The sequence below is a fragment of the Coffea arabica genome, chromosome 8c (assembly GCF_036785885.1).
Source record: "Coffea arabica cultivar ET-39 chromosome 8c, Coffea Arabica ET-39 HiFi, whole genome shotgun sequence".
NCBI lineage: Eukaryota > Viridiplantae > Streptophyta > Magnoliopsida > Gentianales > Rubiaceae > Coffea > Coffea arabica.
The window spans coordinates 30,824,246-30,846,275 of NC_092325.1; the positions used below are offsets into that span (position 1 = coordinate 30,824,246).

Genomic DNA, 22,030 nt, shown 5'->3' on the forward strand with positions numbered 1-22,030 from the left:
TGCAGACTCCAAGCTTTCTCCCGTATGTCTCTCTTGAATCTTGCAAGATTTTGGCTATATATAGGTAAAAAGTGGTCAAGGAATGAGGCTTACACCTCCCTTTTACAGGTACAAAGTGTTTGTCACATGTCTAGCATTACATGTGACTTGTTGGAGGTGAAAACAAGCTGTCTGCATAGAGAGTAGCTTTTTTTGATCACAATCCGGCCAAGTTCCGGCCGGATTGCTATAGTGACTTTTTGTGCAATTTCTGTTCATTCTTCACTGCTGCTCCGATTTTACCTCAAATTCAATTGAATGTTTCTTGATGATAGAAGCTGATTTAACTCTTGACCAAAACATAAAACTTGTAGCTCTTTGAGTTATCTTTCCAATGCGCCAAGAATCACCTCATTTGAACTTGTATAGGCTAAGAAATGATTGAAATACCCTTGACTGCTTAATGCCCTATTTAAGCTTCGACTAATAAAAATTAGTTACTGTAATTCGACTTTTTGACCTAGAAAACCTTCAGACTGAATTTCAATGTCTTCACCAAAGTTGTAGATCTATCTCTTATCTTCAAATTGGTTCAAGAATCATTTCAATCCGATCACTGTAGCTCAAGTTATAGCCGAAATATGAAAATATGTCAAAACTGTCAAAAATGCACAAAATTGCAAGTAAAAAGTGATAAAAAATCTCATTTAATCACTTAAGAACATTTTTCTCCAATTATAGCCAAAATGATTCATTTTCTTCCAATAATATAACCAAAATGACTAAAAATAACATAAAATATCATTCAATTATTACATAAATTAGTCACTTATCAACTCACGAGAGCACTAGTAACATTCGAAGTAGACAAAGATCTATCGATTCTCAACACTCGTGTGAAAGTGTCATGGAGAGAAACAATCTCTGGGCTAGAGAGAATTTGTGTTCGTGTAGCATCAAACTCAATTGATAATCCTGCAAGAAAACTCATTACAGCTATTTGTTCCAGTTGAAATTATTGAGTTTTTACATCAGTACTAAAAGGAAGGAGAGAATTCAATTCCTCATATACTCGTTTAAAATCCATAAAATATTCTATAAGGGATCTCTGTTTTTTTTGGATGGTAAAATTCCTTACAAACATCATATATAGGATTTAAATTACCCTTACCAAAAAACAAGAAAACCAAATAATCAATAAGATCTTTAACAAACTCACAGTGATTGATGAGACTGACTATCTCATTATCAATAGAGTTCCGGATTTGTAAAAATAGTTTTACATCTTCCCTTAGCCAAACTTTCTTTTCTTCCCCGTCAACGGGTGGGTCATCAGTGAGATGATCATCTCTATCAATGCTGCACAGATATATCCGAATAGTTTTACTCCAATCCAAAAAATTTTCTCCACTCAATTTGTGTTCAGTAATCTTTGATGTTGTAGGAATAACCTCAAAAATTACTGTTTTCATCTCTCTACTACTACCTTTCATATCTGCCATTATAATTCACATAAGAAAAAATTAAAAGTGACTCAATAGGGTCACGTCAAAAGAAAAATTGATAACAAAGCCTAAAGCTCTGATATCATGAAAACTAAGAAAAAAAAGGGGAGAGAAAATACTTTTCTTCATATTCCTTTGGACTACACAATGTACAAATATATACACAAGTGTAACCTAATTTAGATTTTAAAATCATGCTAATCTAAATCAATCTATTACCTAATTAATATCTGATACTATAATTAAAACAAATCAAATCAAATCTTTCATAATATCTACAATATCAAATCTTTCTATAATATTCACACATCTTCAACATGAAGGAAAGTAATTTCTTAAATTTGAGTCATCTCTTTGTACTTACTTGATTTACATGCTTATTTTAAGGGTGAGACATTTGATGAAATCAATAGTACCTTAGTTTTAGTGGGTGCTTCTTGTAAATTTCTTATTCATGTACAATATCCTTTTATAATTATTTGCTGTTGATAATGTCAAAAGGGGGAGAAGATTGAATGATATTTTTCTTTAAATAATGGGTTTGTATTTAGGGGAAGTCTATTTGAATAAAGAAATCATTATTTTGTTTGTCATTATTAAAAAGAGAGAAATTGAAAATTTAGATTGATCAATCCTTAGTTTTGATGACTAATAAACTAAAATGATGATCTGGTAGAGACAGATATAACCAAGTCGATCAAGGTAGTGGATTATGAATCCACCATGGACGAGTTCAATCCCTGTCGTTTGCCCTAATGTTTTTAATGAGAATTTTTTTTAGAACAGATGCTCAAACAATTGGCAAAAGAAAAAATGAAGAACAAGAATAAATGAAGTTTGTGCTGAGTATCGAATGAAATTTTGTACACTAGATTAAGGGATCAGACGTTTGAAGGATGAAGGGCAAATTAACCATGATGATCGGATGATGGCTCGGACACATACTTGAACCATCAGACATTTGACAGATTAAGAGTTAAAAGTTGGAACTCTCTGTTTCTATTGGATGTATCTATCAGATGTGGGATCAGCCGTCTGAAGCTCCTTGTGTAGACGCACTTAATAGACCTTTGGACATAGAGCTAGTCAATTGGATGTCTGATAGATCTAATGACTAGTTTCTTCAGCATTAAATGCAAGATTATTGGAGGTTCATTTAACACCATTTGTCAGCACCTAGAAAATGAGTAAAGTCTAAATAGAAGAGAGACCTTTGTCTACATGAGATGCAAACTTTCAAGAGTGATTTTTGGAAGAAAAATACTTTGAATATTGGGTAAGTGTGGGAAAAGTTCTTGGTTTGTAAGGTTTCTCATTGATGAAGAGTAAAATCTTGAAGAATGTGAGTTCCACTTGTTAGTGTTCTTCATTATTAAGTTAAGCATTCAACTATAGTTTAGAGAAGGTAAACTAAAGAGAATTATAAGATCCCCTAGTTTGCTTTTCTTTTTACTTTATCGTTCTCTTACTTAATCGATTGTGTGATCTCATTGCTTTATTTTTATCACATTCTATTTGCTTAAGTGTGTGCTCATTTAGGTGATTTAATTAGTAAAATTGGGTGAAAATTGACTATTATTTGCTTATTTTTGAACAATATAATTCACCCCCTTCTTAAGTTGTTTTAAAAACTGACAAGTTCTTTAATTTATCTTGAGAAATCTTTTGATAACGAATTTGAAGTGCATATACAGGTCAATATATAGATTAGAATATTAGTGATTTTTTTAAAATTATATTACTGAGATAATTTTTTATACTTATCGAATTTTTAAAATTCTTTGTTCAATTATGTTCCTCATTTGCAAACTTACATTTAGAAGACCTTTATTGCTGGCTTGAACTTTTCCTAGATAATGATACACCTATAGTTTCAAAAATTTTGGCTTGTGCATTTGCTTGAGAATACAACTAATTCATGAATAAAATTAACTAATGCATACCCTAATTGATATGGGATCTAGCTGGTTTTGAAGCTTATCAAGTCTATTTGCATCAAACTAGAGTCATCTCGTTGTGTCTTGGCCGAATGGTCTCGTTTATGAGCTGTTTGTCATTTATTTCCATTGTTTCATGTCGTTTGGTTAATTTTAGATTTGAGTTTAGTTGTTTAAGTCAATTGGTTAATAAAAGAGTTTAACATCATGTTGACTATAGTTGGCCCTAGGTTGAGTTAAGGTTTACTTAAGTGAGTCTTAGTAGGATTAGGAATATTCAGTTTTGTAAAGGCTATAAAAAGCCTTAGTTTGATCATTAATGACATTGAATAATAGCTTTAGAAAATTTCAGATTTCTTTCATGAGTGAAAGAGCACTTTTTGGCTTGTAAAAGCCACCATTGAACATCTTAGAGTAGGCCTAATGTGATTCGACAACTTATCAATTAAGTAGTCACCTTGATTGTGGTATTGTTCTACCCATTCTAATTTTTCTTATGCGGTTCAAGATTGATTACAAACTCCATCCCTAAGCGTTGATTCCTAACCTAGACATGGGCTTGTGGTTCACATTCTTGATTCGTTTTGGCATATCGAAAATCGTATCAGTTGGTATCAAGAGCTAGTTGGAGGTATCAACGTTATATCCCTTCTTATTTTGTGTAGTTTAGGGTTTCATTTGTTTCATCTTGTAGTCTGAATTTGTGCAGTCCAATTCATGGCTTTTGTGTTGTTTGCCCCTTTGTTTATCTTGTTTTGTTATTTGTCAAAAAAAAAAATATGTTCGTACCCCTTGTGATTGAGTTGTTAGGGTTTTTGAGTTTCCATAGCTGTTTACGTGTCTAACTTGCTATCCGTGGCTTGTTTCCTCGACCAAATTGTGTTTTCGTCTTGTTTCTTCAAGTCTTGTGTCAACTAGAGTCAAGAAAACAAAAAAAAAAAAAAAAAATTCTGGTCAAACCTCTTTCTTATAAAATCCGTGGCTATTTTCCTTGTTTTGGTTGTAGTCCATGGCTGGTTGTTCTTGTTGCCTGGAAGTATTCAAAGTTCTTGAAATTTCTGGACAAAAATCTTTACTTTCATGAAGTTTCTTGAACGAGTTCTTGAAAATCTTGAGGTTCTTGGGTAGCATAGTAGGGTTTCTTGAAATTCTTGAACCAAAGTTTCCAAATCTTGACGTTCTTGGAAACCCTCGTTCATATTCTTGAGTTTGTGAATAGTGGTTGATTTTGTTCCTTGATTAGTTGATTTGAATTGAAAAGAAAAGAAAGAAAAAGAATCTGAAAAAAAAAGGAGGGAAAGGAGATGGAATCTGGTTTTGATCCATGAGAAAAAAAAAAGAGAGAGAAAGGAACAATTTGGAAACAAGAAGCCAATTGGAATTTTGCTTCCAAAGCTGGTCATTGAATAATTGGCTGTATTGGCTTAGTTTACCAGTTGCAAATTCTGAACATCTACTTAGAAAACATCCCTGAACAGCCTATTGTTTCTTGGATTTGAATCCAAGAGCCATTCGAATTTTCACTTTCCAAATTCCAGCCATCACACATCGGGTAGAGTGTTTATTCTATGTTCCAAAATTTCTACTGCATTGAGTCTTTTTTCCAGCCTTTAAATCTGGTTTGTCCAGCCACATTGTGCCCATTTTTTAGTCTTTATTTCCTATTCTAGTCGAGTATAGTTGTAGTCCGTATAACCCAAATCAGTTTTGGGATTACAAAAGTTCTTTCCTAAATCTAGCGTTCTAGTCCAAACCTGATACTTCCAGATATCAGCATCAATCTTGTCCAAGTTCAAACAGGTTTTGTAGAGTAGGGTTCCAGCAATATTCCTTAGTGTCAAGTGTGTTAAATTTCAGGTTCAAAAGCTGCACTATTAACATCAAATCTGATCAGATCTTGAACCATAATCACTAGGGTCTGTCAAGTCTCATTCTGGTTCATCTTTGCACAAGTAACTCTGCAATTTTCCAGCCTTGTTATGTACCATTTTTCCAGCATTGTTGAGCTCTAACTCCTCCAAATTTCTAGCACCTTGTGTCCGTGTTTCAACTATTGTTTACTTGTGAAATTCTGATCGTGCCACACTCTTGTGATTACTACTTGATAAGTGGAGTTTCAACTTGAGAAAAGTTCTAAGTTATTCAATAGGGGCAATTAGCAGTCTTGAGAGCTTTTTTTTTTTTGTGAGCTTTGTAGAGGGATTAAACACCTGAGCACAAACATGAGCATAAGGGTAAACACTCAAGGAGTGAAGTGAGGAACTTTACTACTAACCCTCGCTCTTTTGCAAGATAAACTAAATATGTCTCAAAGTATTGGAACTGTTAATAACCCTTATGACATAGGACTTGTCCTCGAAGCATTGAACCAATTGAACAAATGGTTTGATGCATTGGAAAGCAAGGTGGAACAATCTGATTTGTCAAAAAGTTCAACCAAAAAGAAACCTCGTTTGGATGATTCAAGTGATTCGAATTATGAGGATGACTTTGAGGCCCATGAGGACCGAACTAGAGGAGCAAAACGAAATTCCAAATGAGGAGATGATGATGAAATCATAGGGATTAAGCTCAAAATCCATTCTTTTTAAGGCAAGTCCAATCCCAAGGCGTACCTGGAGTGGGAAAGAAAGATGGAGCTAATTTTTGAATGCAATTCCTACTCGGAAAGTCAAAAGGTAAAGCTTGCAGCCATTGAGTTCATTGACCATGCAGCAATTTGGTGGGACCAACTTCGTACAAGTCAGAGGAGAAATGATGAACACCTCGTGAGGTCATGGGATGAACTTAAGAGATTGATGCGGAAACATTTCATTCCAACTTGCTATCATATAGATTTGCACAACAAATTGCAAACTCTTACTCAAGATAGTATAGTATGACGGTTGAAGACTATTTTAAGGAAATGGAAATAACCATGATGAGAGTTGAAGTTCATGAGGATTTGAAGGCCACTATGGCTAGATTTTTGAATGGACTGAGGGATGAAATTGCTGATGTTGTGGAACTACATCATTATCTTGACTTAAATGAGTTGTTTGATAAGGTGGTGAAGGCGGAAAGGCGCCTCAAGAGGAGGGTTAATACTCGCTCAAATTCCAACTATCAAGCTAGAAATTGGCGAAGTTCGGCTTCAAGAGGTGAGGACAAGACCGTAGGAACTTCTCAACCACCAAAACTGAGGCCCAATGATGCTAAACCAACACCTAAGGTTGAGATGGAAGTTAGCCAAAGAACTCCAAAACCGCGAAGTCGGGATACTAAATGCTTCAAGTGTCAAGGTTTTGGACACATAACATCTCAATGTTCCAACCAAAGGACCATACTTGTTTTGCCTAATGGAGAAGTGGTATGGGATAATAAGGATGATTGTGAAGGTATGCCACCTTTAATGGAGGAAAGTGACAACTCGGAGGAAGAATTGCCATTTGAAGGGAATGTTGGAGTCTTGGTTGTAAGAAAAGTGCTTGCTGCCCGAGCTTTAAAAGATGAAGATAAGCAAAGAGATAACTTGTTCTACACTCGTTGTCACATCAAGGACAAGTTATGTAGTCTAATAATTGATGGAGAAAGTTGCACAAACATGGAAAGCTTGTTCATGGTTGAGAAATTGTCTCTTCCAACCACCAAGCACCCTAAACCATATCGACTTCAATGGCTAAACAACAATGGTGGTGAATGTGTTTGTAGGCAAGTGAAGGTACCATTTCTCATTGGTAGGTATGAAGATAAAGTGGTATGTGATGTGGTACCGAATCAAGTGTGTCACTTGAACTTAGATCATCCTTGACAATACGACAAAGTTGTCCACTTTGACGGACATTCAAATAAATATTCCTTTATGCATTGTAATAGAAGAGTTACTCTTGTTCCCTTTACTCCTAAACAGGTTCAAGAGGATCAAGCGAGGTTATATGAGGAATATGAGTGTGAGTTGAGAGAAAAAGAAAAAGGAGAGGCCGAGAGTGGTGAACAGAGAAAAGCATTAGTGACTTCGGCCAATGAGGTGTATTAAGATAGGAAACATAGTTTGTTAGTAAGAGTTGAGCGTGATCGGATTCTTTCTTGTTACTTTACTAACTTGTTTGCTACTAGTTTTCCTTCAGGTTAAGTGAGAGGACATGGAATTGCATGATTGCTATCATAATTCAATCTCCTTTGCTGCCATTCCTTTTCATGAGGATGGACACGAAACGATTCCAGAATTTTCTATTTTATTGCCATCTTCTTTCTCTTCATATCGTGCTCAAGTTTCTTATATGCCTTTAACTAGTTTTTGTGAGCTGTCTACTAATCTTTATTGTCTTTCTTATGTAGACAAAGGGGCTGATCATGTGCAAGTAGTTCATTTGTGGAGCGAGTTGGATGATGAACGACACAATTCCTATCTTCGACTTGTAGATAGTCCAAGTGAAGTTTCAACATCACCAAATAATATTTTGCACTTTGCAAACTTCGTTGAGCTTGAGGGATCTGGTTTCATGGAAGACATCACACACCACTTTTGAGGATCCTTACCTCACGCATACGAGTGGATTAGTCGAGCATACATTGAAGCTGGTTTGTGAGATTCAAGAAGCTAAACGATGTCTTTTCCAGCTTGGCAAGTGGAGGGTTTTCCTTTGGATGACGCCTTGGATTGTGATCATCACAAAGTTGACCCATCGGCATGTCACTATGCTTGTCGCCCTTCGTGCTTCGATTTATGGGCAAATGGCCTTTAAGAGAAGGGGAATGATACGGGATCTAGTTGATTTTGAAGCTTATCAAATCTGTTTGCATCAAGCTAGAGTCATCTCGTTATGTCTTGGCCAAATAGTCTCGTTTATGAGCTGTTTGTTGTTTATTTCCATTGTTTTATGTCGTTTGGTTAATTCCAGATTTGAGTTTAGTTGTTAAAGTCAATTAGTTAATAAAAGGGCTTAAGGTCATGTTGACCATAGTTGGCCTTGGGTTGAGTTAAGGTTTACTTAAGTGAGTCTTAGTAGGATTAGGAGTATTAAGTCTTGTAAATGCTATAAAAAGCCTTAGTTTGATTGTTTAATGACATTGACCAATACCTTGAGAAAATTCCAGATTTCTTTCATGAGTGAAAGGGCACTTCTTGGCTTGTGAAAGCCACCATTGAACATATTAGAGTAGGTCTAAGGTGATTCAACAACTTATCAATCAAGTAGTCACTTTGATGGTAGCGTTGTTCTAACCGTTTTAATCTTTCTTGTGCAGTCTAAGATTGATTACGAACTCCATCCCCAAACATTGATTCCTAACCTAGATATGGACTTGTGGTTCATGTTTTTTATTCATTTTGGTGTATTGAGAATTGTATCACTAATAATAAATGACATTCAAATACAATTCACGCTTAGAACTATTAGGAAGTTTGTTTCAAATCTTTGTTCAAAATTAAATAAAAATGTAATTAAATTTGAATATTATTCAAGATGCTAGAAATATGTTCAAATATCAAATGTTCAAGTAGAGCATAAACTCAGCAAAATTTGGGTAGAAAGAGCACATTTTTTTATTTACATATAATTTCTTATAATTTTTTAAAAAAACACATATGACATATTATCAAAATATTTATTATTTTTAACAACTACAATCATGAATGCTTGGACAGCATGTGCTATGATGTGCTTTCTTTTTTCTCGCTTTGTTCAGAATAGAGAGTTTGAAGTTTTAATAGAAATAATCCAAATCGATTTTCTCTTAACCTCAACATCTAATTTATGCATATGATACACTGTTGGAATGGTTTGTGCTAGCAAAACATGAAATTTATCCTAGTTCAGATCACATAAATTGCAAAAGTTCTTCAAAATAATTTAGTATTGTATATTAAAAACTCAAGTTTCTTTATGAATGCTCATAGTTAGACAAGGAAAATAGCAAGCATGTTATTCTCCAGACTAGGAGCATACATTCATATTTTCATGACTCAAAACTTCGTAGAAAAAATGGCTATGAGGCTTTGATTCCAAACTTCAATCAACACAGCCAAAATAACAAAATTACATGCATATGTTTTAACATTCAAAACTAGATTAAGTAAGATTTCTACCATGATGAAGTCTAATACCATTTTTAGATTTCAGGGACAAAAATATAATGAAATTACCTTCCATCCTATAAATTTCGTTTTTGCAGTAGAGTTTCAAGTCAATTGGACTGGATTATATACTCAAGTTCAGTGTATAATTGTGGAGTTTTATAATCCAAAGACTCATGCTATGATTCTAGAGTTCTAGAGAGAAAATTAGGAAAAGGACTAAAATAAAGTTTGAACTTTTTTAAAAATCTTGTTTTAGTTGTTTTATAAATCTATATTAGTTTTTATTCCAAAAGAATGGAAGGAAGGCGCTCACTAGTTCATCGCTTCACTCTCTTTCTCTTTTTTCTTTGGTAATTTGTTAATTTAGCTAGATCTAGGTTAATTTAGCCAATCATACCACTCATTTCTCTCTCTCTCTCTCTCTGTTTTTTTCCTCTTCATGATTTTTAACAAAAAAATTATATTGCTTATTTTTATTTAGTTCAACACCTTCAAATATAATGCTAAGAGATGTTGAATCCTTAGATTAGCATACATGATTCCTAAAACAAAATAACTCAATTGTTTTAAACTTTCTAGCATATAAAAACTGCAAATAATTGTATGATATGATAACTCAACTTTGAGTACTCAAACATGTCCATTTTTAGTAATCTAAATTGCAAACTGACTATAAGCACCATCAATTGATGCCTCAACATCTTCTCTAACACACCTTTGTAGAAATTGTTCTTGAAATTAAAACGAAAAGGATATACTAATTTATTCATTAGAATAAGTTGGAGCTTTTCAATCACGTACCTAATAGTTTAGGCTTTTTACAAGTTTCAAAATCATCATACTAACTCTTAGTATTAATAGTCCTTCTGACTTAAAATAATTTTCAAATTCAGTTTGAATCACTAACTTGCAAGCCATTTCATGAAAAACTTGATGTGTACACTTACTTCTTTTTTATAACTTTGTATAGTAGAAAAAGTGTCCTAATTAAATGGAGGCCTTCATTTTTTTCTTTAAATTTTACAATTCATTCAGCTGATCATTGTTGTGTGCTTTACATTCCCTTTCTATTTGTTACCAAGATAACTTTTCACATCATAAACTCCACAAAATTTTGTAAAGTACTTTAAAATTTTTATTAGAGTCAAGAGATGCAAAATATTTTGTTGGGCCTTTTTACTCAATTATGCCACTCCTATAAATAATGACAAGTATTAGCAAGCACCTTTTTTTTTAAATAATAACTACCATAGTACTATCTCCATCCAAAGATATAGCATTTGGTGCTTCCTTTACTCCCTCAATTATATCCAAGACACAAATAAACAATCATTCAAATGAAAATGTATTCTCTTCATGCAGAAAAAGCATATTTTGAACAGACTAAAATCATTATTATTCCCAATCACTACTAAATTCAATAAAATTCATACTAAAATCATCTACTGTTGCCATACATCGAATTTATAGCACCAATTTAACACAAAAAAATGCATGCTAATGATCATAAATTTGATGAGAATAGGGAGGTGATGATACTAATGAAGATGGCGATGATAACGGGATGAAGATGGTGATGAGATGATGATGGTAGAAGTAGCCACGGCAGTGGTGTTGGCTGGTTCGATGAAGAAAGAAGAAAAAAGAAGGAAATAAGATGGAAAAAGGGAAATAGAAAAAAAAAATAACAAAAGCTCTCTAATTGTGAAGAATAAGAACAATTTTTTGAAATTTTAGTTGAGCCTCTCAATTATGCTTTTTCCTTAAACGATTCAAGAAAGTTTTTAAAATTTCAATCGAGTCCTGAACTAGCTTTTGGTATATTTTGAAAATAAGGGTACTCTAAGAATATCACATATTTTCATCAATTTGGATGGTTTCCATCGGTCACCCAAATTAGTCCAAAACACCAAGGAGTTTTTAGGTGTTTCTAAATAATGAGGTTTCTTGACCTTAAATAAATGCACAAGGAATTTACTATATTTAGCCCTTGAAAAATGGGTTATTATGACTTTACACCTTTAATGTTTGGTGCTGCTATTATTTTTCCCCTTGACATTATTTTTCAGTCACTCTACCCTCAAGACTAGCCCTCTACACTAGCGGTCAAATTTAATGGAGTTTGTTTACTTGAGTGAAAATACATGTTTAACCCTTAAAAAGACTATCACTTTCCATTATAAACTATAGCATTATTATCAGTTTACCTCTAGAGTTATTTTTTAGACACTTTTCCCCAACATTAAGCCAATTTAATAAGTTAAAAAATTTTAGAAAAAAGTACCCTTCTCTTTTGTATAAAAAAAAATTATTTTGAGTCGCTCTTCTCTTTTTTAGTACCAAGAAAAAAAAAACCAACTTAGCAAGTTAAAAAAATTTTAGAAGAAAGTACCCTTCTCTCTTGTGTCATAAAAAAAATAAAATATTTAGAGTGGCTATTCTTCTTTTCAGCACCAAGAAAAAAGATGTGCACTGTAGCGGTACTGTACACTGTAGCAAAAAGTAAAAATAACTGTAGCAATACTATAACAATACGAAAATTTTGCCATAAATACCCCTCAAAAACAATTCTTTAAAACGAAGAGGATTACCATTTTTCTTTATTTATGGTGTTGCTAGTGTAGATCTTCAAGACTCTGGTATCAGAGTAGGATTTATTGGGCAATTCAAAAAATGGAGGGAAGAACATCTCATCATAGAAGACAAAAAAATTATTCACAACATCTTCGTTACAATCAACAAGGATGGATCTGATCTACAAGACAGAAACATTCTCCCAGAAACAGTGGTATTCAATATCATATCTATTGGAGATGTCCTGGACATATTCACATTTGATGGTAATTCAAGAATAGCCAACAAGGATTTATCAAAGCTATTCCCAAACTCTAGTAGATATATATTCCTGGCAAGGTCAAACAAAAACAAGGTTCATAAGGGAAACTTCCTCAAAGGCTTTCTTAGACCTCAATACAAGAAGATTAAGCTTTCGAAAGAAACAACTTATGAACAGAAACAACAAGCAGGATGGCTTCCCAAAAGACCTGCAGGAAATCAAGCCCAAGAAAGAAATTTTGGACCTCTTTACAAACAGTTTGGGCTATCCAGCAACCATACAAAGCCCAATAAACAGCCCAAACTTACAAACCCTTTCTCCCTTATCAAACAACCAACCTTATCCTTTTTCAGAAACCATGAACCTAGACATGTAACTCAACCTTACAAATTCAACTAAAAAATCAATATTTTAGAAGCCTAACTGTCAAATCCTCTGATCGAATCAGATGCTAATAAATCTGGACGAAAAGAAGATTACTGTCAAATCCTTTGTTGAGAACCATTCTTTGGATGTTTCTTCTCTGCATGAAGCATTGTTCTTTTAATGTTTGTACCGAGTAGTTTGAGTTTGCTGCTCCAACATGATTGAATCTGTGTGTGGTGTAGCAAGGGATTCTTTCATCAGTATCCCTGTTAAGGTATATAATATTAAAGTTTCTAATCCTGGATTCTTTTCTCTCATTTTAGATGTAATGATATTCCATCCAGAGACGTGAGAAAGTATTATATCTGAGTTTGATCTAGAGGGATTGAGTAGTAGGATCTTCAAGAATTAGAAATGGATTTTCATCCTCTTCAGTTTCCTGAATCCAATTTATTGTTGAAGTCTCATCAATTGCTTTGATCTAGAAGGATCTTCAAAAATTAGAAACGGATTTTCATCCTCTTCAGTTTCCTGAATCCAATTTATTGTCGAAGTCTCATCAATTGCTTGGAATTGGTTTGAGATTGTTTCATCAGGTATCCAACTTGAAGTTGTTTCTGCAGGTATCCAATTTGAAGATGAAGATATCCAATTTGAGGATGATTCATCAAGGATCCAAATCCAATTTGATGTTTGGCTTCCACTGGCTTGATTCCAGTTTGATGATGTTTGTTCTTCGTTAGTTTGGTTGCAGGATATTTCTTCAAAAAAAGTTTGTACCCAATTAGAGTATCCGTCGAAGAGACAACTGTTTGCTTGTTTCTTCTCTGGATTGTATGATGATGAGTTTCCTTCTTCTGCTATGCTTCTACACAAAGAATTAGTTAGTTTAAAGAATATAGAATTAAAAGGTTGGGATATTATCCCTTTACAAGTGATTTGGAAAGGAACTGATTGGTTGAGAAAGGATGCTCCTAGAATGATATGGTTAGTCAAATACTTAGTTAAAAAAAAGGTAACTAAGAATTGGTTTTGTATATTTGGAAATTTGAATTCGATATTGAACTTGGGATTGTTGGTTTTTCTAAGAGCTTCTAAAATTTGGATTGGAATGAGGTTTTCAGGAATATAGCAGTGATCTGGCCCTGTATCAAATAGGGCTTTAGTTTCGATTACATAATTGCCAACAATTAGTAATCATATTTGGACCCAATATTCTTGAAGTAACTAAGAATTCAAGCTCACAAGATTGGTCATTTCTTTTTGAGGATTTCGAATAGGAAATTTGTCAAGAATTTCTAAAAAAATCCTGGAGTTTTGATTTCAAAGGTTTTGTTTAGGGATTTTGAAGCTATCTTTTTCTGGAATATCAAAGAGAAGGGTTTTGGTTAAAGGATTCGATGTTTGGTCCATGTAAGGTTGTCTCATTTCTTCAATGATGTTGAGAAGAAGGTTTTGATTTTTGACCATAGGTCCTTCTTTTGCACCTTCATCACTGGTGATTGAGGAAGAAGATGTTGAAATATAATTGTCGTAATCTTCTTGTCGTCTAGATTTATCAGCATCTGATTCGATCAAAGGATTTGATAGTTGGGCTTCTAAAATATTGATTTTGGTTGAATTTGTAAGGTTGGGTTCTATGTCTAGGTTCATGGTTTTTTAAAAAGGATAAGGTTGGTTGTTTGATAGGGGAGAAAGGGTTATAAGTTTCGGCTGTTTATTGGGCTTTGTATGATAGCTAGATAGGCCAAACTATTTGTAAAGGGGTCCATAATTTCTTTATTGGGTTTGATTTCCTGTAGGTCTTTTAGGAAGCCATCCTGCTTGTTGGTTCTGTTCATAAGTTATTTCTTTCCAAAGGTTAATCTTCTTGTATTGAGGTCTGAGAAAGCCTTTGAGGAAGTTTACCTCATGAACCTTGTTTGTGCCTAACCTTGCCAGGAATATATATTGATATCTACTGGAGTTTGGGAATAATTTTGATGAATCCTCTTAGGCTAATCCTGAGTCATCATCAGATGTGAATATGTCTAGGGTAAATATAATAATGAATTCCATTATTTATGGGAGGATGTTCTATCTTGTAGATCAGATTCATCATTGAGAATGTTGTTTTCGTCTTCTATGATGGCACGTTCTTCCCACCATTTTTGAAATTGCCAAATAAATCCTATGAATAGGATATAAGCAGCTAACTGATTGCAGCCATGTGATGTTTGATTAAACATAACTGTGGTTATCATTTGTTGAGATACCATAAGAAAATTGTATTTGAATATTCCATCTATGCTCCATCCATAGACGTCTTCTGTATTGTCTGAATGTTGAAGGATATTGGGTTTTATCCTGAAAATATCAGAATGTAGGGTGATGGCTATCTTTTTTTTACTTATAATGACTAGGGAGGGACAGTCCGCGCGACGCGCGAGAATTTAGTGGTTGTAATTCAAGATAATTAATAATTATTGTTTAATATTTTGCAGTATAGGAACTGAAGTATGATGATTTTATCATATGATTTTAATAGAAAAAAACATAAGTTACATAGTAAGTCAATAAAATAATGTGCAATGAAACATCCTTATCGTTATACTATGTAACTAATGTAATAATCCGTTGCGATCAAAGGTTATGTTTGAATTTCAACTGCAAAGATAAGGGTAGTTCGAAAAGGTAAAAATATTTAAAGTGCAATTGAAAATTATGCAAAAGTCTCTTCTAAAATTTATCCAATATGATAAAATATTTTAAAGTATCAATTGGACCCCTCATCTTTCGAATATATATGTTCGTGAAAGAACCCTTAAGCAATGCTTCTGATTTCTCCCTCGACTTAAATTCAACCTGAATTATCAAGTCAAGTTTATCCATCAATCACTTTGCGTCCAATCTAATCTAAAATAATTTTATTTTAGACTAACTATTTATATAATTTGGTGGGCATAATACGACTTAATCACATGTTTCTTACAGAGATAATAATGCCCAAAAATGATAGATAGATAAGAAACTTAAGTGGTTTTTTTTAAAATTTTGTAGAAACTATTCAGATTTGGTGTTTTTTGCTAGGGACATTTCTTTATAATCTCATAAATAAGTTCAAATCTGCATAATTGTTAAAGATTTGAATTGAAACTATCTTGATTATAAAAAAATTGGTGCAAATAATATTTTCTAAATTTGAAATCGTAGAAAATGATAACTAAAATCAAAAGAAATTTCTCATATGAATTCGAATTGCAAACTATAGGTAGAAACTGCTTAATGATATTTTTCAATGTTTACTTGTATGAGTATCCAATATAGCAACTCTACTTAATTGACTCGTTTGAACTATGGATAATAGTTGCATCAATCAAATCAAGGAACATTATTTATCATTGTACAGCATACAATTATGAGTAAATGAATTCATACAATGCAATCAAAATGGTGCTATAGCTAAAGCATTTAAACTCATCAAGTTCCACTGCAAATTCTTTTAGATAGTATAAAAAGTAAATTTTTTTGTATTTGAAACTATATAAACAGTAGAATACAAGAACAGGATCATAACAGGGAAAGCAAATAGAGTGCAAATGACATTTTAGTACTATGTAGCATGATTAATTTTCTTTTTTAGTTTCAATGAAGTACAAAATTCTAGGTTAATAAATTTTACAATCACAAAATTCTCAATTAAAACAAACACAAGCTGAATTCCAAATCATATTACATGAAAAAATAACTACTTGAACCATACTATATCCATAATATACAATGCCATAATAATTCTGTTCAACCATCAAAAAATTTGTCAAGCATTAAACTATTAGTAGAATCACTAGGCCTCAACTCCATCCCTTCTTGCTATGCTTATTGCAACACCCACACCCATATGCCTATTGCCTCAAACCCTCAAGTTTCAATCGCTTTCATCGATTTTTCATACCTTAGTTTCAACAATACTGATTAGCATTTTCAAGCAATCTGAGACCTTAGAAGAAGATATCAAGGTTGGGGCTTCTTCATGGTAATTGTCGGATCATACCTTTTTCTTTTTTCTTTTTTTTTTCCACTTGAGAATTTGGATTCCTAGCTACTTGGTAGCAACAAGACATCGGAAATTCTGGAAATTCAAACTCCTTTCTTTCGAGAACTGTCAAAATATATCATGCTTCTACATGATTTAGTTTGAGTGATATATAGTATGTGACGGTATGTGTAGGTGGTGAATCACGACATATGAGAAAATTTTTTTTTTGGTAAAATAAAGATGCATTAAAACAAAGTCAAAATCTATAAAGTAATAGTTAAAGTAAAGTCATCCGTGTGTTGATGACACCCTTTTAAGTCTTGCAAAAGTAAGGGAAGGACAAAATCAGGATAGGATTAAAAAAAGGTGGAGTCTTCATTGATGCTTCTTCCCCAATTCGCTAGCATGTCTGCACATTTGTTTGCTTTGCGGTAGTTATGGTAAATACATAACTGTTGGAATGTAGTCAACAGATTCCTGGAGTCAAGAACAATAGGAGAAAGTTTATAAGAAATAAGGTTATTTGACTTAAATAAAGAGATAATACCTTGGCTGAGGAAGAGAAGATGATAAAATTGCTTTTCTGATTATTTTAGAAAATGACAACATTATCTCAAATCAGAGACAAAATCTCTAGAATCTACTAAGGAAAATAATACAATTAGTCAGTTTTTGGAATTAGAAATATCAAAAAGCAAACTATATGGAATTCTTGAATAAACCACTCATCAGAAAAAAAAAACTACATTCGAAAAAGACAAACCCAAAGAACTCACCTCAATTTAAAGGAAAAACTACGCCTCCCACCAAATATTTAATAGTCATAATAAAACCAAAGAGGTGATACCGAAAAAGAAGAAAGGGTATCGGCTTAACATGGGGTATAAATATGATAATGATTGTTCAAATAATAATTAAGTTAATTAATTGTAATTAAAATCCAGTTATGTAAACATCCAATTAATTCCTTAACGGCTGAGAAAGGTTTTCAGGAAATTGGAAGGCTTGGATGTTAGTATAATAAATGATTAAAAGGGCTTTTATGTAATTCTATCAAAACACAAGCTTAATTCAGTTGTACTTGATACTCAACTTGGCACCAAACATTGTAACATACCAAACTTGCCCCTAACCTTAAATGTCTGAAAGGTTATATAAGTAATTATGGCGAAATTAAAGTTGTAATGACTTGTACTCAATGCTCCAATTACACTTCAAACACTCTAACATTTCCAAAATAGCCCCACACTTGCGGTTGAAATATAAAAATCGTTTTTGTCCTAAATTCGTTCTTATATAGTATAAGGATGTTGTTAGTGTAGATCTATAAGTTTAGATCTGTCTAATGAGATTGCTTAATTTCGTGATTATTATCTTTCTTTATTTATGGTGTTGCTAGTATAGATCTACAAGTTTAGATCTGTTTGATGAGACTGGTTAACTTCGTGATTACTATCTAATGTATTTAAACCTATTATAGTATTGATAGTATTGATTTATGACTTTGGATCTGTTTGATGGACATGGAGCCTGTAATTGCCAACCTCCGGTCCAGCGGTAAGGCCATGGGGTTTGGCAGTAAGTTCTGTAGGGATGTTGAGATTCCTGTGATTTGAAATCCAAGACAGTAAAGTGTTCAAATGATTAGATCTGATTTCATGATTTTTTACTATTAATATTATGATTTTATTTGAAAATATAGTTATCATGCATAGTTAATCTTTCTCAAAATGTTAGATCTATTCTTGTAACTTCATCGCTATCTTTGTTATGATGGAAATATGGTTGTCATGTATAGTTAATCTTTTTCAAAAGGCTAGATCTTTTTTTGTAGTGCCCTCACTATCTTTGTTAGAATTGGTTTGGAAAAATGGTTATCCTCCATGGATCCTGAAGGATTTTGTGCCAAAGGGAGGAGGATTATTGTTATTTCACAAGTTTAATTCGTTTTGTTTAATTTTGATATTTACTTGTCTTTGCTTATGGTTTCTTACAAAATAAACTCTAGTCTTCTCAAAACCTCTTTAAACAATAAACCATTAGATGTTCTTCAAACCAGAATTGCTCGAATTGAGTAATCAATTCATATTCAAAATAAACTAGAAAACAAACCTCCTGAATTGTAGATTGACAAACAAAAACTTAGATCTAAATTCTTTGCAAACTACAACCATTTTAAAAGAAAACATTTTTTTGACAAATATCAGGGAGAAACCCGAAAAAATATACAAAAAGACTATTATGACTTTTTAAGAAAAACAAAACAAAACATTCATTTCTTTGACTGGTATGAATCTCAAACATCTCAGGTATCCACATCAGAACTTGTAGATCCAGTCCAAACCATATCAAAACCTGCATCCTCTATATCAAAAACTATAAACACACAATTCTTACACCATTTCTTAAAGACACATTCTCTCTCTAGCTTGAAGAAAACTCTTCTCCTTCTCTCTACAAACTAGTTTCTAGTTTTAGTTATTTTTTCTTGGTAGTCTTATTAATATTGAAAAAAAATAGAAAGATAGGGGGGGAGAGAGCTCTCAATTCTTTTTTTTTAAAATAAATAAGAAAGAATTCAATTTTTTATTAATTTAAAATTATTTTAATTTTCTACTTACCACCCAATTCCAATTCCAATCCCGATAACGTTAAATGTAATTTGATAATATTATATTCTTCCTTATTTTCTTTCTTTGCAAAACTAATTTTCTATATCCTTTTCTCCCATCTCTTTTCCTTTTCCTAGTATTTATAAGTGTGAAAAAGAAATTTGAGAAAAATCCTTTTATTTTTATATTTTTGGAATTCTTAGTATGAAAAAAAGAGAAACACTAATCATTCCAACTTTTTATTTTTTAATTATATATAAAAAAGGCTAAATCCATTAAAAAATTTTTGAACATAGTGGTTAGGTTAACAATGTGGTAAAATGCCTTGAAAATAATATTAGGTGGTAAACCGATTGTATCACTATTGTCTAAAGGGAAAATGATAATAACAATGTATTAGTACTATAAAATGGTATTTTTGTCCAAAATTTGTTAACATATTAAGTTAAATTATGTATGGGAGTAAAGTAACTAAAATATAACATTACGAGTAAATTGATAGCAATGCTATAGTTCAAGGGGATAAAGTGGTAATAATCCTTGAAATTTTTGATGGATCCAATTTGATATGTTGAAATTAAGGTTATTAGATTCATGGTTTTATTGTGACCTTGACAAAATTCCAGGTCCGAAAAATGTTGTAAACGTTAAAGAGAGCAAGATAGTGTCATTGTTTTGGACTGCGGATATTGATGGTGAAAGTGGACAATATGGTTTCGAAGGTGGAAGTGGAAACGACTTGTTTCCAAGGATTTATTGGAGAAAACTGAAGAAAAGAAGAGACAGAAAAAAGACAAAATCAGGAAAAAATTTAAAAAGAGTAAAATTGATCTAAAAGTTGGGGAGGCATTGGTCAATGTAGTAGCTAAGATTGACACCCTAGAAATTATAGGTCTTGAAATCTAATCTCCTTACCTTCACCCCATTTTTTATCTATGTTTTCAGAACCGGACCGGATAGCGACTCGGCCAAGGTCAGGGGTCAGGGGTCAATGGGTTCGACCGGGGGTCGATAGGGGTCGAACCGGATGACGTCATAAATAAAAATTATTTAAAAATTAAAATATTATATATATCATATCTAATAATATATTGATATTAATAAAGGTATATTCATATATATTTGATGTTTCAAATATATTTAACAAGAAAATACAAAGAAATTAGAATAATCAAGTAGCAATTTATATTATTTAATAAATATTAACAAGTTTAGAATTAAAATTATGAATTTAATTGAAAAATAACATCAAATTGTAGGACAATATTTATAAAGTATCAAATATTTGAGATATACGAATAAGTTTTAACAATTTAGGGGGCCAAAACATAATATTATAAAGTTTGATTTTTTTTTTTTAAAAATCACTGTTGAACCGGAAAAACCGGTTTTTTTCCGGTCAAACCCGGTCAAACCCGGATTTTGACCGGCTTTGACCGAATTTTAAAATTTCCGGTTTTCTAAGTTGACTCGGACCGGCTACCTGGCCGGTTCCCGGTTCGACCGGTTCGACCGGCCGGTCCGGTCCGAGTTTGAAAACAGAGTTTTTTATATCTCACCCCTCTCTTGCTACTCTGATATGCCAAATGCTCTACGGAATTTATCAAAAATCCATTCCTAATTATCAAAATCCCATTCCTACATCACATATCGGTCTGCCAATGCTTTATGGGTTTTGTCAAAAATCCATTTTAATTACTAGTATATCACATGCATGGTGATTGTTGAATTTGAACAAAATGGTTTCTAAATGTTATTAAGGGGGCATTTGGTTCGAGGATATACTAATCAAGACACAGAATGAAATCCAGTTTTAGTGTTTGCATAAATGTCTTAAGGGGGCATTTGGTTTGATGGTATAAGAATCAAGACTCGGAATGAAATCCATTCTTAATGTTTGCATAAAATATATGGGATTTGAGATTTAGGGATAATTTTAAAAATTTTGATAACTCTCCAATGCTAGGAGGTTTTGTCAATTCTCATATTTAATTCCAAAATGAATTTTATTTGCCTCATCTCATCCTTGCATCACCATTTCTTTCTCATCACTGCCTTTTCCGATTTCCTCCCTATAAGAGACCATCTCTCCCTCTCCTCTATTTCTCTTCACCGATAATTCCTTTCTTTCCCAATGTTGTAGCTCCTCAATGGCAGCTAAAACCCACCTCTACCCACCTCTACGTGTACCACACTAAAACCCACCTCTGCCCATTTCTCCACCACCAACAAAGTCCACCTATTTGCCTTTATCGCCAGCGTCAAACTCAACTTCTCCTCTTTTGTTACCCACAAGCAAACATTTGCCCTATCTTCTGGTCCTTGTAGATTAGATCATTGTCAATCTTAAATTTCAAAAACAACTCAAGTGATTGTTGGTGATTCTAGATCTTGAAACCACGAAGAACTACAATTGAAATTAAATTAACATTAAAAATTTTGTATTTGGGTTGCTATTGGATGGATTGCCTGTCATATCACTTTGATTGAATAGAGAAGAAAAAAGTTTTCTCATGTGAGTATTGTCATATGAGATGTCAAAAAGGAAGAAAAAAGAAGAAAAAGAAAGAAATAGAAACGATAAATATTGATATTTTAACATGATACATATTTGGGAAAAAGTTGAGTTGGATGGTAAGGTAGGATGAATTGTAAGTAAAATGTCTTGAATTCGAGATTTTCCACTTACAAAAAAAAGTTAAAAAAATGATACATATTCATA

General features: G+C 32.8%; 1 long non-coding RNA gene across 1 annotated transcript; it reads left to right on the forward strand.

The window, feature by feature from the left end:
- The first annotated feature begins 12,366 nt into the window (after positions 1–12,366).
- Positions 12,367–13,619, forward strand: LOC140013869 (uncharacterized). The gene is made up of 2 exons (XR_011820705.1): positions 12,367–12,955; positions 13,305–13,619. It is a non-coding gene; the product is annotated as an uncharacterized lncRNA (long non-coding RNA).
- Positions 13,620–22,030: the final 8,411 nt, after the last annotated feature.